Source organism: Peromyscus leucopus, chromosome 14 (genome assembly GCF_004664715.2).
Source record: "Peromyscus leucopus breed LL Stock chromosome 14, UCI_PerLeu_2.1, whole genome shotgun sequence".
Taxonomy (NCBI): Eukaryota; Metazoa; Chordata; class Mammalia; order Rodentia; family Cricetidae; genus Peromyscus; species Peromyscus leucopus.
This window is the reverse complement of record NC_051075.1, coordinates 57,803,982-57,816,352: the sequence shown is the minus strand read 5'-3', so window position 1 is coordinate 57,816,352 and position 12,371 is coordinate 57,803,982.

Here is a 12,371-nt window from a genome sequence, read left to right as displayed (position 1 = left end):
CTTTTTAAAAAAAGAAGAAAGGGGAAGTGCTGTGGATATCACTCTATGTAAATAAAACCCTGATGGCCAATGACCAGGCAGGAGGTAGGTGGGACAAGGAGAGAGGAGAATTCTGGGAAGCGGAAGGCTGAGGAGAGACACTGCAGCCACCGCCAGGGGAAGAGCATGTAGAGACGCCGGTAAGCCACCAGCCACGTGGCAAGGTATAGATTTATAAAAATGGGTTAATATAAGATAAAAGAACAGTTAGCAAGAAACCTGCCACGGCCATACAGTTTATAAGTGATATAAGCGTCTGAGTGATTATTTTATAAGTGGATTGTGGGACTGCGGGGTTTGGGGAACCTGGAGAGAAGCCCTCCAGCTACAAGTTATCTTTTCTGTTTTCCATATATTTTGAAAGTGTCCTTTGATATACTCAGTGCTATTCTAGTCTTTCATTTGCCATGTACTTTAAGATGAAGGAAGTGACTCAGTGTCATAACCTGCAATTCTTTAGCCATTTATCTGGAAGACACTCAGTTGATAATTAGTCATTCTGCCCTTGTTGAAGACAGAGTGACTAGCGCTGTTCTTAAAATAGTTATTTCTCTCTTTATTGTATAATCACACTATTTTAGGGAGGTGAAAAACAATTAAGCTGATAATGGTATCGGTCTTATTTTTCTGCTCATGTAGCCCATTGCAGACTTAAGTGAGTTACTTCATATCTCTGAGGTGGCACAGCCTGTTGAGGATGAGAAGTTCCATGGATTTTGATATAAAATGCCATCGAGTGTAGACCAAGCAAAATTGGACCTCTTACAGTTAATAATTAACTTTAATTGAGAACATATTTCTTGACTTTGTGAATGCACTACCTAAAACTTTGATGGCATTATGGAGGAAAAGCACAGCATGTATTTCAAAGCACTTCATTGAGAAATAATACACTCTTCTACTCTTCAAATGAGGTAGGCTGTTTCTAGGGCTAGCTACTATTATGTCCTGGTCCCAGACTAAAGTGTTGATTTTTATATGATACAAAGAATAAGCAATAGTGTTGTAGTTTCTCCCTCCAGGATGCAAACCACACATCTACATGGCAGGTTGTGCCTTTTTATTGCTTTAAAAGGCAGGGTCTCAATTGTGTGTTTTTTATTTCAGTGTGTTTTCTTCTCCAAGAGGAAATAAAGTATAAGGTGACCATGGGGACGGTATAAAAGAGAACTCAAGTGCAACACCCCATGCTGTAGAAGGGCAATTCCAGAACAGGCCTGGAATCATGCACTCTTACACATCAAAAACAAGGTAACTCTCAGTGCCCATCAGACAAAGTGAGTGGGACAACACACACTCTGCTCTCCACCTGTGTGGAGGATCTAGACTGTCTGTGGTTGCTTTCATACAGTAAGTGCCACAGCTATTGATCATGCTACTGGTCTCATGACACAGGAGGTGATACCCTGCACTAGCTTTCTTTCTAAGAAGTAAACAATAACAACAACAATAATAATAACAATCACAAAGGAGAAATTTGGTGGGAATCCATCTTTGGAATGGGAGGTATAAAGTCAAAGTGCCCTGCTTTCTTTTCCTGTATGTATTTGTGCATTCTATCTTTCATGATGGCTTGGAGTTGGGTCTGTAAAATTCACAGCATGATACTCTACAAACTGTTGGAGGTCACATACACATTCACTAATCAACACATCAGTGACAACTAAGCATTTTCAACTGTTAAAAAAGCACAGGTTATGGATTAGCAATGAGAAGTCATGAGTGAAAATTGTCAGCCTCAAGAACTGCCTTAGGCTAAAATTGGCCATGTTTTGGTCCCAAATTTCATCTTATCAATCTTGTCTTCATTTATGTGGCTAATAAAATTTTTATTTGGAAATAAGTTTCTGATTTCCCTACCACATCATTGTACCTTTCACACACTGGCACCTATGACTGGATATCTCTTCCACTGGCATTGATCATTCTGGTCTCAGTGGTCCTTGTGGTAATGTCATGTCCTAGTTTTATTTGCTCTTTAGACATTCTGAATCATTAGACACATCATCCTCTTGGCATTTTATCCCATTTTTCTATCTGTAATTCCTTCATGTTGCTTTGAAACATTATTATACTGTTTCTATGCATCATTAGGATTTCTTTCTATTGTGGCTCAGATTTTTTTTTTTAAATCACATCTTTTCCACTAAATTCTAAGTACCCTTTAAGAAGGAATTGTGGTCTTCACAGAGTCTTCCCAAGGACAAACATGTAGCAGGTACTCATTCGTGTAGACTTTGTGCATTTTTGTCTAGATAAAGTTAGTTGGACCATTCAGACAATCCCCCATATCCCCCACCCCGTCTCTTTCTCTATTTTTCTCCCTCTATCTCAGCTAAACAGAAAACAAAAGAGAAAAGAAAATATTTGATAAACTCTGGAAAATGCAATATCTTTTACTCCCTCTGACAAGACATTAAGGGCCACAGAGTAGCTGATCTAGCAACGGCCACCAAAGAATATCATCAGTGCATTTCAAACTCCAGAGAGGGAATATTCTGCCCAAACCAGGCCATATAGAAGAGAGAAGGCCAACATGGCATATATCCTCTCAACAGCAACATTATAAACAAGAAGAAATATATATATATATATATATATATATATATATATATATTAATAACATAGAAAATAATTTTTTAACCTAGAATTCTCTACTTGAACAAAATTGCCAGCCATTTGGATAGGGATGTTTTTAGATATGTAAAAATCAAGAAAAAAAATACGTTCTATCCTCTTATATTTGAGAGCATACTTTAAGCAACAAAGGAATGAAATAAAAAAGAAAAACGTGAAGCCTAGGAAACAAGCAATGTATCACAGAAAAAGGTGAGAGAAATGCCAAATTGTTAATAAATGATGTCAGATGAGAATGTGGAGGAAAGAGGGATGGATACAAGTTGGGGGAGGGAGAGAACTCGACTAGAAGCATCTTAAGGATTAGTCAAGCTAGAGCATCAGGCATATTTAGCAATGCAAAACCTTATCTTGACAGGAATTTGTCAAATAAATTCAAGAATATGGAAGAAAAGGCTATTATCCATTCTAGGAATCCATATGTGTTCACGACAAAGTTAGTACAAATGCAACGATGATCATCGTACACTACTTTACCCACCCAAGGTTGCTATTTGCATTATAGCAACCAGAAAAGTATCAAAATACGTATTTGATCATAACATGCAAAAAATAACTATAATGAAGAATCAGAAGGAAAAGGGCAGAGTAAGGGAGAAAAATCATGCTCCATATTATGAAATTGGTTAATCATACTTGAAATCAATAATTCAAAGGATGGGTGCAAGCTTCACTCAGAAAGGAGGAGGTGGTTAACAGAAGAAAGAGCTAAGAGAAAATGTGGTGGCCTCTGGCAAGCAGGATGAGGGCAGGGTTGAGGAAAGTGCTGTGTATGTGGGGGAGGGGTTTATACATGATATTAAGTTTTGACTTCTCCTGAACTATGTGCATGTATTGCTCTGATAAAAATTGAAACAAATGATAAAAGTGAACATATTTTTGGACTCAGCCAACATATTGCCTGTAGACTTAAAAGGACAATGACAGCTCATCATGACATTCTACTCTCCTCAGTGGGAAAGTAACGAGTTTCGAGTTTCTCCCTGTGGAATCTGACAGTCCTTGTAGCTTTCTTAAACATGCTGCTCCCTGCCTAAAAAAAAAAAAAAAGCCTGAGGAAGAGAATGTCCTGATCTCGAGTCTGGATGAAAAGGGACGAACAATGCAGACTTTAGAATCTACAGCCCTTGGTTTAGTCTTGCTGGCCACTATGCAACATCAGATTCATCACCTACCTCTGAGTTTTCTCAAGTACAAAATAAGAGTAGTAAGGCCTATATCACAAGCCTTTTTAGAATTAGTACTCTAATGACTGTAATGAAATTGCGGCTGTTGGGGCTGGAGAGGTGACTCAGTATTTAAGAGCATTGGCTCCTTGCTCTTCCACAGGACCTAGGTTCAAGTCCCAGGACCAATGTGGCTGCTCAGACTGTCTGAAACTCCAGTCCTAGGGGTTCTGAACTCCTTTTCTGACCTCCACGGGCACTGAACAAATGGGGCACAAGGACATACACACAAACAAATCACCCATAGACACACACAAAATATTTTTAAGACTATCGGCATTGTTAATACTGTTATGGAAACTGACCCTGAATTTACCTTGTTTTTAAGTTCTGTTGTGTCAGGAGAGGATCAAGTTCTGAGCCTGTAACCTATTGGAAATGTGACCTATGACTAGTCACTCAAACATCCTAGGCCCGCATTTCCCCAGCTGTGCCAAGACTAGGGAAAGTGCTGAGCTCAAGGGATATTTATGGGGAGTGAAGGAGAGTCTGGCAAATACTCAACATTTAACTCACTGTGATCTCCACATCCCATTTTATCACTTGCCCCTAGTAAGCCAGCTCCCTTCTGTACCCCGTCAATAGGATCCAAATAATCTACCAGAAACTCACAGTTTTTAAACAATAGACAAATACAGACTGCTCAGTTGTGTTTTAGAACTTTTTTTTTCCATGTGTGTGTTTGTGAGTAGAGGGAGACCCCATTTTAAAAGAAGGGAAGAAGGAAAAAGAAAAGTTGGATGGCTCCTTTGTTGTGAAAATCGATTCAGGTTGATGGATGCACAATTTGACAATGATTGAGCTAGATTTCTCAAAAGTATACTAAAAAGGAGCTGGAGAGTTGGGGATGATAGAGATGTGTTCACATGGGACCTCTCCTTAGTGCCATGCACTATGATCATCATTAAAGATTCAGGATGATTTGATCTTGGCATAACAAACATTTTTTTGCCTAGCACAATTTTCATAAAATCATGCCACCCAGACCAATGGACTCCATGCCTGGCTTCCTTATAAATGTGATGCAACCCTCAATATCCCCAAAATCATTACCGGGGCTTTCCTGCCTATGTGACTCTATTTTTTGTCTTATGTCTGTCTTATTTTCCTGAAAGATGGTGTATTGTGTGTAAACTCATCTGCCTTGTTGAACTTTTACCTAGAATTTGCCTACAAAGAACATAGAGTTCTTCCTCTTATCCAAGTAATGCATATGCCCGACAGAAAATTAGCTTTGCTTTTACCTGGTGCTGTACTATGTATTATGATTGCCAGGGTGTTTGTGTTCATTCACATTAAGTTATTCAAAGTGTGTTTCTGTTCTTCGAGTCCTGAGACAGTACCTTACAATTTTCTTTCTATCTATCTTGGTTGTTAATCAGGGACTGAACATTCCTGAAACGTAGATGAGTGGTATGTATGTCATCACTATTCCCCAGTACTCATAAAGTCAGAAGGACTTCCCAGGTCTCAATTTTGATAAGGTTTAAAAACCTAATAGATTCATCTGAAAGCAGGAAAATAACATGATAGAATATGGGTAATGGCTGAAAGAAGAAAGGAGATGTGAGAAAGGCAAAGAAATAAGCATAGTCGGCACTTTAATAGGCAGGAGTAAACAGCCTATGCGCTAACAAATCTCCCAGGCGTTTGATCCCAATAAACTATCTTAATCCTTAGGGCTACTCTGGCAGCATGAGATAACTGCTCTAAAACCAAATGTATTTAGCATAAAACTCAGATTCTGGTGTTCACTGTGTGTCTGCTTTAAAAAATAAACTGGAAAGTCCAAATGTCTTTGAGGTGATATGAGGGGAAACAGGCCCTGCTGTGTCATCTAGATCCTCTCTGCAAAAGTCAGTAGTGCTCACGCATCACTGGCCAAAGGACAGTGGTTTTCCTTAACAGAGGCCTTTGGGACTCATTGTTCCTTCTGAACACCTTGTAACAGGTTCCTTCTAGTGCTGACAACCTCCCCTAGCTTCAGTACACACAGATGGCTTTCTGGTGTGAATATGAGTGAGAAGTATCAAAATCAATGTCAACGTATGGTCAATCTATACAGTTCTTGACATAAAAAAAAAATCAGCATTATCTTTGATCAGGCCACAGTCACATTTCCTTCTCTTCTTGGATTTTCTGTTCAAAGCCCATTGATTTATCTATATCCGATGTTATTAATATTACACTCTTCTGTTATATATCTGGCAACCTGCTTAAAAAATACTTCAGTCACATCTGGGTCATCATATTGCAAATGGTCACCTGCCAAATGAGGAAGTCTGTCCACCTATGCAGACACATGGTTTAGACTCTCCAAGTATATTTTAGAAATATGGTCTTTATGTCAGTGCTTAAAGAAGTTTAAATTTTAAGATATAGGAAAAGCAAACACAGAAATTCTAGCACAAAAGACCAATACAATGGCTAAAGAACTTTTACAATTTACTGTGTTATAAGTATAAAGATATTAGTTTATTTCCCTTACACAAAAGGAATTGCACATGTGAGTATATAATTCAGAGCTTATTACTTCTGAAAAGAAAGAGAGATAAAAATAGGAAGAGGAAGAGAGAGCAAACTCTTCTTGTCTGGGTGCTGAGGATAAGCCATCCTTGTTTTCTTTTATTCACATTTGAAATCAGTACAGATTGCATTGCTCATCTGACCCACATAACGCACAAAGGCACATTCCACCAAACTACATTAGGATGCCAGGGACTTTCGGCATTTCCAGTTTTAGGGACCTCATGTTTAATCCTACGTCCTGTCTGATCCTGTGTGTTCTTGAAAACCTAAGCAACCTCCTTTAAGATGTGCTTTGCTGGGTCTCCAAAAAAGCAAACTGAAATAAAATAAAATGAGCCAAAGAGCTAGGAACAGAGTAGGAACAGAAAAGAAAACCAACTATTTTCCATTTCATTCTGTACCGTGAAACCATGTAAGAAACATTTGCTGATGGCTTAATCTGTGCCTTTTCTTACCACTCATCTGTTATAAAGAAGAATGTGGTATCAAATAGCCAACATAAAAATTTCCCTGACTTTGATTCTTTCCTCACTACATTCAGGAAAATTATAGCTCAAAAACAGGAGTGGAGTGAGAGTCAAGGAAAGAACGTGACTATCGTGAATAGAGCATAGAACAAACAAACAAACAACAAACAAAACCGTGAAAATGTTCTTAATGAATCTCTCTCCAGTGTGGATTGAAGTAAAGTCAGTGTAATGATATGTAATACAAATACATTAGATTTAACTACTGAAAAAATAGTAGATTGGTGCCCAAATTTCTGTGGTTAAAAGTGAATACTTGTCGATTTCTATATGTGTGAATTAGTATGATTCCTCCTTACCTTTTTCCTTAAAGAAGATTTTAACACACAATGCCACATCTGACAAAAGACAGCAGCTATCTATAATCTACAGACTTTTTATTCATTTCAGAGGGTGATTGAACACACTTAAATTGAAATACCAACCAGCTGAGCATCCCTTTCAGTTTTCAGGCAATCTCATTAAATGATGAAGAGTCCAGTTTTCAGTTAATCTCCTCTTTTATGTTGTCATTGGATAAATAAATAGGATCATGTTTTTAATTGTCCATCAGAATGAATGAAAGTTTACAAAGCCAGAAGCACAGTGAAGATGGATAATTCTTCTCTGAAGGTTACCTTTTGTTGTTACTTAAAAAAAAAAAAAAACAATTTTAAGCAGTATTGGATGATAGTTTTCCCATTGGAAGGTAACTTCAGAGAAAATGAGATCACTAAAATAGGAACAAATCCTAAAAATAAATAGTAGGTAAACAGGACCTTGTACTCTTCTCTTTATTTGGTGAATATTTGAAAGGGGCCACAACAGTATGTTAAATTGAAAGCAAAATACAGATATTAGGGACAGAGTTGCCTGAAGGCAGCTTGCTTTTTTCCGTGTTTAGCTGTCCTGCTATTCTAGGAAAGTTGAGAACCCAGAACTGGAACCCTATAAAAAGTGTTGAAAGATTACAACAGGCAGTGTTCTTGGGCTCAACCATGAGAGAACCTAGAAACATCATCAGTAACACTGAAATTTTTGCTAGTGAGACATAATTGAAATGCATATTTTCTTGGCAAAGGGGGAAATCAAAGAAATATTCAAAATGATTGTACAACTTTCTGTATTTAAAGTTTTTACTTTATTTTTATTGTCTATGGATGGATGTTTTGCCTGAAGGTATCTCTTGTGCAGCATGTGTGCAATGCCCATGGAGGTTAGAAGAAGGTGTCAGATTCCTTGGATCTGGAGTTTACAGAAGGTAGTGAGCTGCCGAGTAGTAGGTGCTGGGAGTCAAACAAAGGTCCTCTGGAAAAACAGCCAGTGCTCTTATCCTCTGAGCAATTTCTCTAGCCCCACTTCCATATTTTGTATTGAAGTCTTTGGTGGTGGCTTGACACAGCTGTGGCTGTTGCTTTCGGTTCTTCATGAGTCAGTAATGATAGCATATTGTGGTAAAGCACAATGTTTATTATGATTTATTACGTACCAGGCATATGCTAAGCATTTACATGGATTATTTCATTTAATCTTTCCCAATACACCTACAAGATAGGCATCATGTAATTGCAGGCTTGAAACCTGAGCCTTAAGTGAGCTAATTATCTAGAGCTGTAGCATTATGTCAGCCATGGCATACTGATTCTAGAACTCACTTCCCTAAGCACTAAGAATATCTCAGGACCTCTTGAGCCTCACATTATTCAGTTTATACATCTCAAAGGTGGCTTCTTTGACAGTTTTTGTATGCCCTGACTTTTACACAATGTCAATATTATCCTGCTGTCCTGGCCCCTACTCATACGAATTTATCCTACTTTGTGGTTTAGTCTCTCGTTCCACGTGATCTTTCATCTAGCCCATGCTACCACTTCAACATCAGAGTTGCTTCTATATGCCAGGCTTTTTATCCTTTCAAATTCCCACTGTAGAAATGTCTTAAAACATATCTTCTATGTACTGAACAACACTCCACGCTGAGATCATGTATCCAAATCCTGACTCCAGATATAAGTCTGTTTTGACATAGGACCTCCTAGAAGAACACTATCTGATAATATTAATGGCTTTATAAAGAGAGGAAAATGTTTGTCTATTTCTGTCTCTGTTTCTTTCTCATTGCTTATGAGGACAAAAAAGTCCATGTGGACAACAGCAAAGGGATGGCTGTCTACAAATCAGAATCTGAATCTTTTAGGCCTTTATGTGAGGTTTCCATTCTCTAGAACTGTGAGAAATTTCTGTTAAGCCACTCAGACGATAGTATTCTGTCATAACAGCGTGATCAGATGAATAAATGAATATAGCATCAAATCATCCTATTATCCCTGATGTTTCCTTTCAGACATTCCTGATAAAATAGAAAAATGGATTCACTAGAGAAAGCATTATGTAATTGGAGAGGCTCTAAATTAAAAACTACAACATTGGATTTCTCATCACGATCCTGCTTTTTAACTATGTGACCTCAGAGAAGTTGTTTAAGTTCTTTGTGTTTACTTTCTTTATTTTTAAATTTCCAATTGTGTGTGTGTGTGTGTGTGTGTGTGTGTGTGTGTGTGTGTGCATGTACCTGCATAAGTCAGAAGCATCAGATCCCTGAGCTGGACTTACAGCTGGTTGTGAGACAGCTGCCATGGGTTCTGGTACTGAATTTGGGTCCTCTGCAAGAGGAGTGCAAGCTACTAACCATTGAGAAATCTCTCTAGTCCCTTTTTTTGTAGTATATAAAATCATGGAAGTATCTGTCATCAATTTTTCATAATAAAAGGTAAAATGCAGCAAAGTTACAAAGATTCAGTATTCCCACTGGATGATGCCAGCTGACACATTGATGCTTAAAAGTTACTTCAGTCTGGATATCATTGCACATGCCTTTCACCTGAGAACATGGGAAGCAGAGGCAGGCACACTTCTGTGAGTTTGAGGCTGCACTAGTCTATATAACCAGTTTCAGGCTAGTCAGGGCTACATAGTGAGATGCTGTCTAAAAACAAATGAACAAAACCCCTATATAATATATACATATATCATTTCATTATTCATCTTATGAATAATATATATGCATATATTATATATGTGTATATGAATTATATATGTATAAAAGAAGCAAAAGTAATTTCATAACTATCTTCTTGGGATTGTCAACAGATTCCTCAACATGCTTCTAGGTGGCCTTCCACCTCAATTTGTTTAGAACATTGAAATTTTCTTACAACTTCCTCACCTTCTGTCCTTTCACAAATATGGCAGCTTCTGCTTGCTGTCTCCTTATTTCTGTGGCAGAAGGTCCTCTTTTCTTCAAAAATAGTGCCTGATCTGGAATGTTGATTCCTCCATTCACCTTTCAGGCTTACTGAGGATAGATTTATTATGACCTTATTCAAATATGCTCATGCCTTCTATACTCAGTGACATACGGGCCCTTGACCAGAACTCCCCATGATAGTCTACCATTTCTCTCTTCTTTTCCATTGACAAGATTCTAAATCCTTATTCATCATATATGTTTGCTGATGTGCTTTTTATAGCCTACATGCCATTGAAGTTATAAGTTTGATTTATCATTAGTGTTTAGCTTTTGACAAGCCTGTAGCCCTTTTTAATTCTCCAAAAGTCTTCCTATATGTCATCATTCCTGTAAGTAATATCTTCTGAATACTCAGGGTTTCATCTGTACTTTTTGACAGCTGAGTTGTATTCACTGAAGTGTAAGAACTTGGACATTCTTACTATATTAATCTCTTTAGCACCCCCAATTACAGTTGCAATAATTATTTAGAAAACATTTAATAAATAAATAAATTATCAACCTGATGTCTGCATAATAGTTTGAGTTTCTGGATCAAGTACAGGATTTGGAAATTTTTGGAGACAGTTCAAACTCTATGAGTAAAAATTTATCTAGGCCTATATGAGAAACAAAAGGGGTTATAACCCTAGTTGCTATTTTCTCTCTATAACAAAACAAAGTAACAATAGGCCATAATAGATTGTTTGTCATGGGACAAAGTGTTCAAAAATTGTTTGTTGAATTATTAAAAGAATAAATGCAAAAAAAAATGGTCCATGGTATGTATAGTGTATAGTAAGAATTAGAGAGTTCACAGGAAGAAACCTAATATAGAATTTCAAGGCATCTCCAAAGCTCTCAAAGTTCTCAACTTGTGGGTCATGACCCCCCTGGGGATTAAACAGCGCTTTCACAGGGGTTGCCTAAGACCATCTGCATAGCAGATATTTACATTATGATTCATAACAGTATCAAAATTACAGTTATGAAGTAGCAATAAAAAGAATTTTATGGTTGGGGGTATCACCACAACATGAGGAGCTGTGTTAAGGGGTCACAGCATTAGGAAGGTTGAGAATCACTGATCTAAAGCAATGGTTAGCCTATAAATTTTGAGGAGTAGATGGCCCTTTGAAGCACAGAACACATTACATGTAAGCCTTGCTTATGGATTGTGCACCTAAGATGCTGGCTAAAGTTGGGGTTTCAGAGAGCTGTGTACAGACTTGGTGGAAGACTCAAAAAGTTATCAAAGAGTCAACAAATATATATGTATATATATATACACACACACACACACACACACAACACATATACACAGACCCATAGGAAGATCACCACTGAACTTTGCAAGACAAAATGTTCCTTCTGGTTCCTGATTCACAGAAGAAACTGTCAGACATTCTACAGGACACAGAGAGAAGTGACAGAGAGACTCTAAGCCTATGGACTAAAGATGGATACCCCAACATTGCAGAAGAACTTTGGGTGACTGTCCAGGCAGGCAGCTGTCTCTGTCATTCTAGATTTTTGAAAGTTGCTTACAATGCACTTTCTGTTTACTTAGGTAATACTATATCCTTCTGAGGTTTTTGATGTAGTTGAAGACTAGATAGGTAAAATATTCTATTTATCCTATATTTGTGAGTCTAAGGTTTCATCTCTAACTTATCTTTTATCATATTTTCTTTGAATTTTCCAAATATAACTAGACTAGATATTGTAACTGTAATTCTTGCTTGATAACTGTTTTGTTACATGTAATTTTACTATGTTAAAGTTAAACTTTCCTTTTGGAAAAAAAAAGAAAAAGGATAGTGTTGTGGATGTCTTTCTGTATCCTGTGAATATATGTTGCTCTGATGGGTTGATAATAAAATGCAGATTGGCCAGTAGCCAGGCAGGACGTATAGGTGGGACAAGCAGACAAGGAGAATTTGGGTAAGAGGAAGGTTGAGTCAGGAGACACCAGCCCGCTGTTCAGGGAGCAGCATGTAATGGTACATAGGCAAAGCCACGGAACACATGACAACATATAGAGTAACAGAAATGGGCTGAGTTTAAATGTAAGACCTAGTCAGTGGTAGTCCTGAGCTAATGGCCAAGCAGTTTTAATTAATATAAGCCTCTGTGTGTTTATTT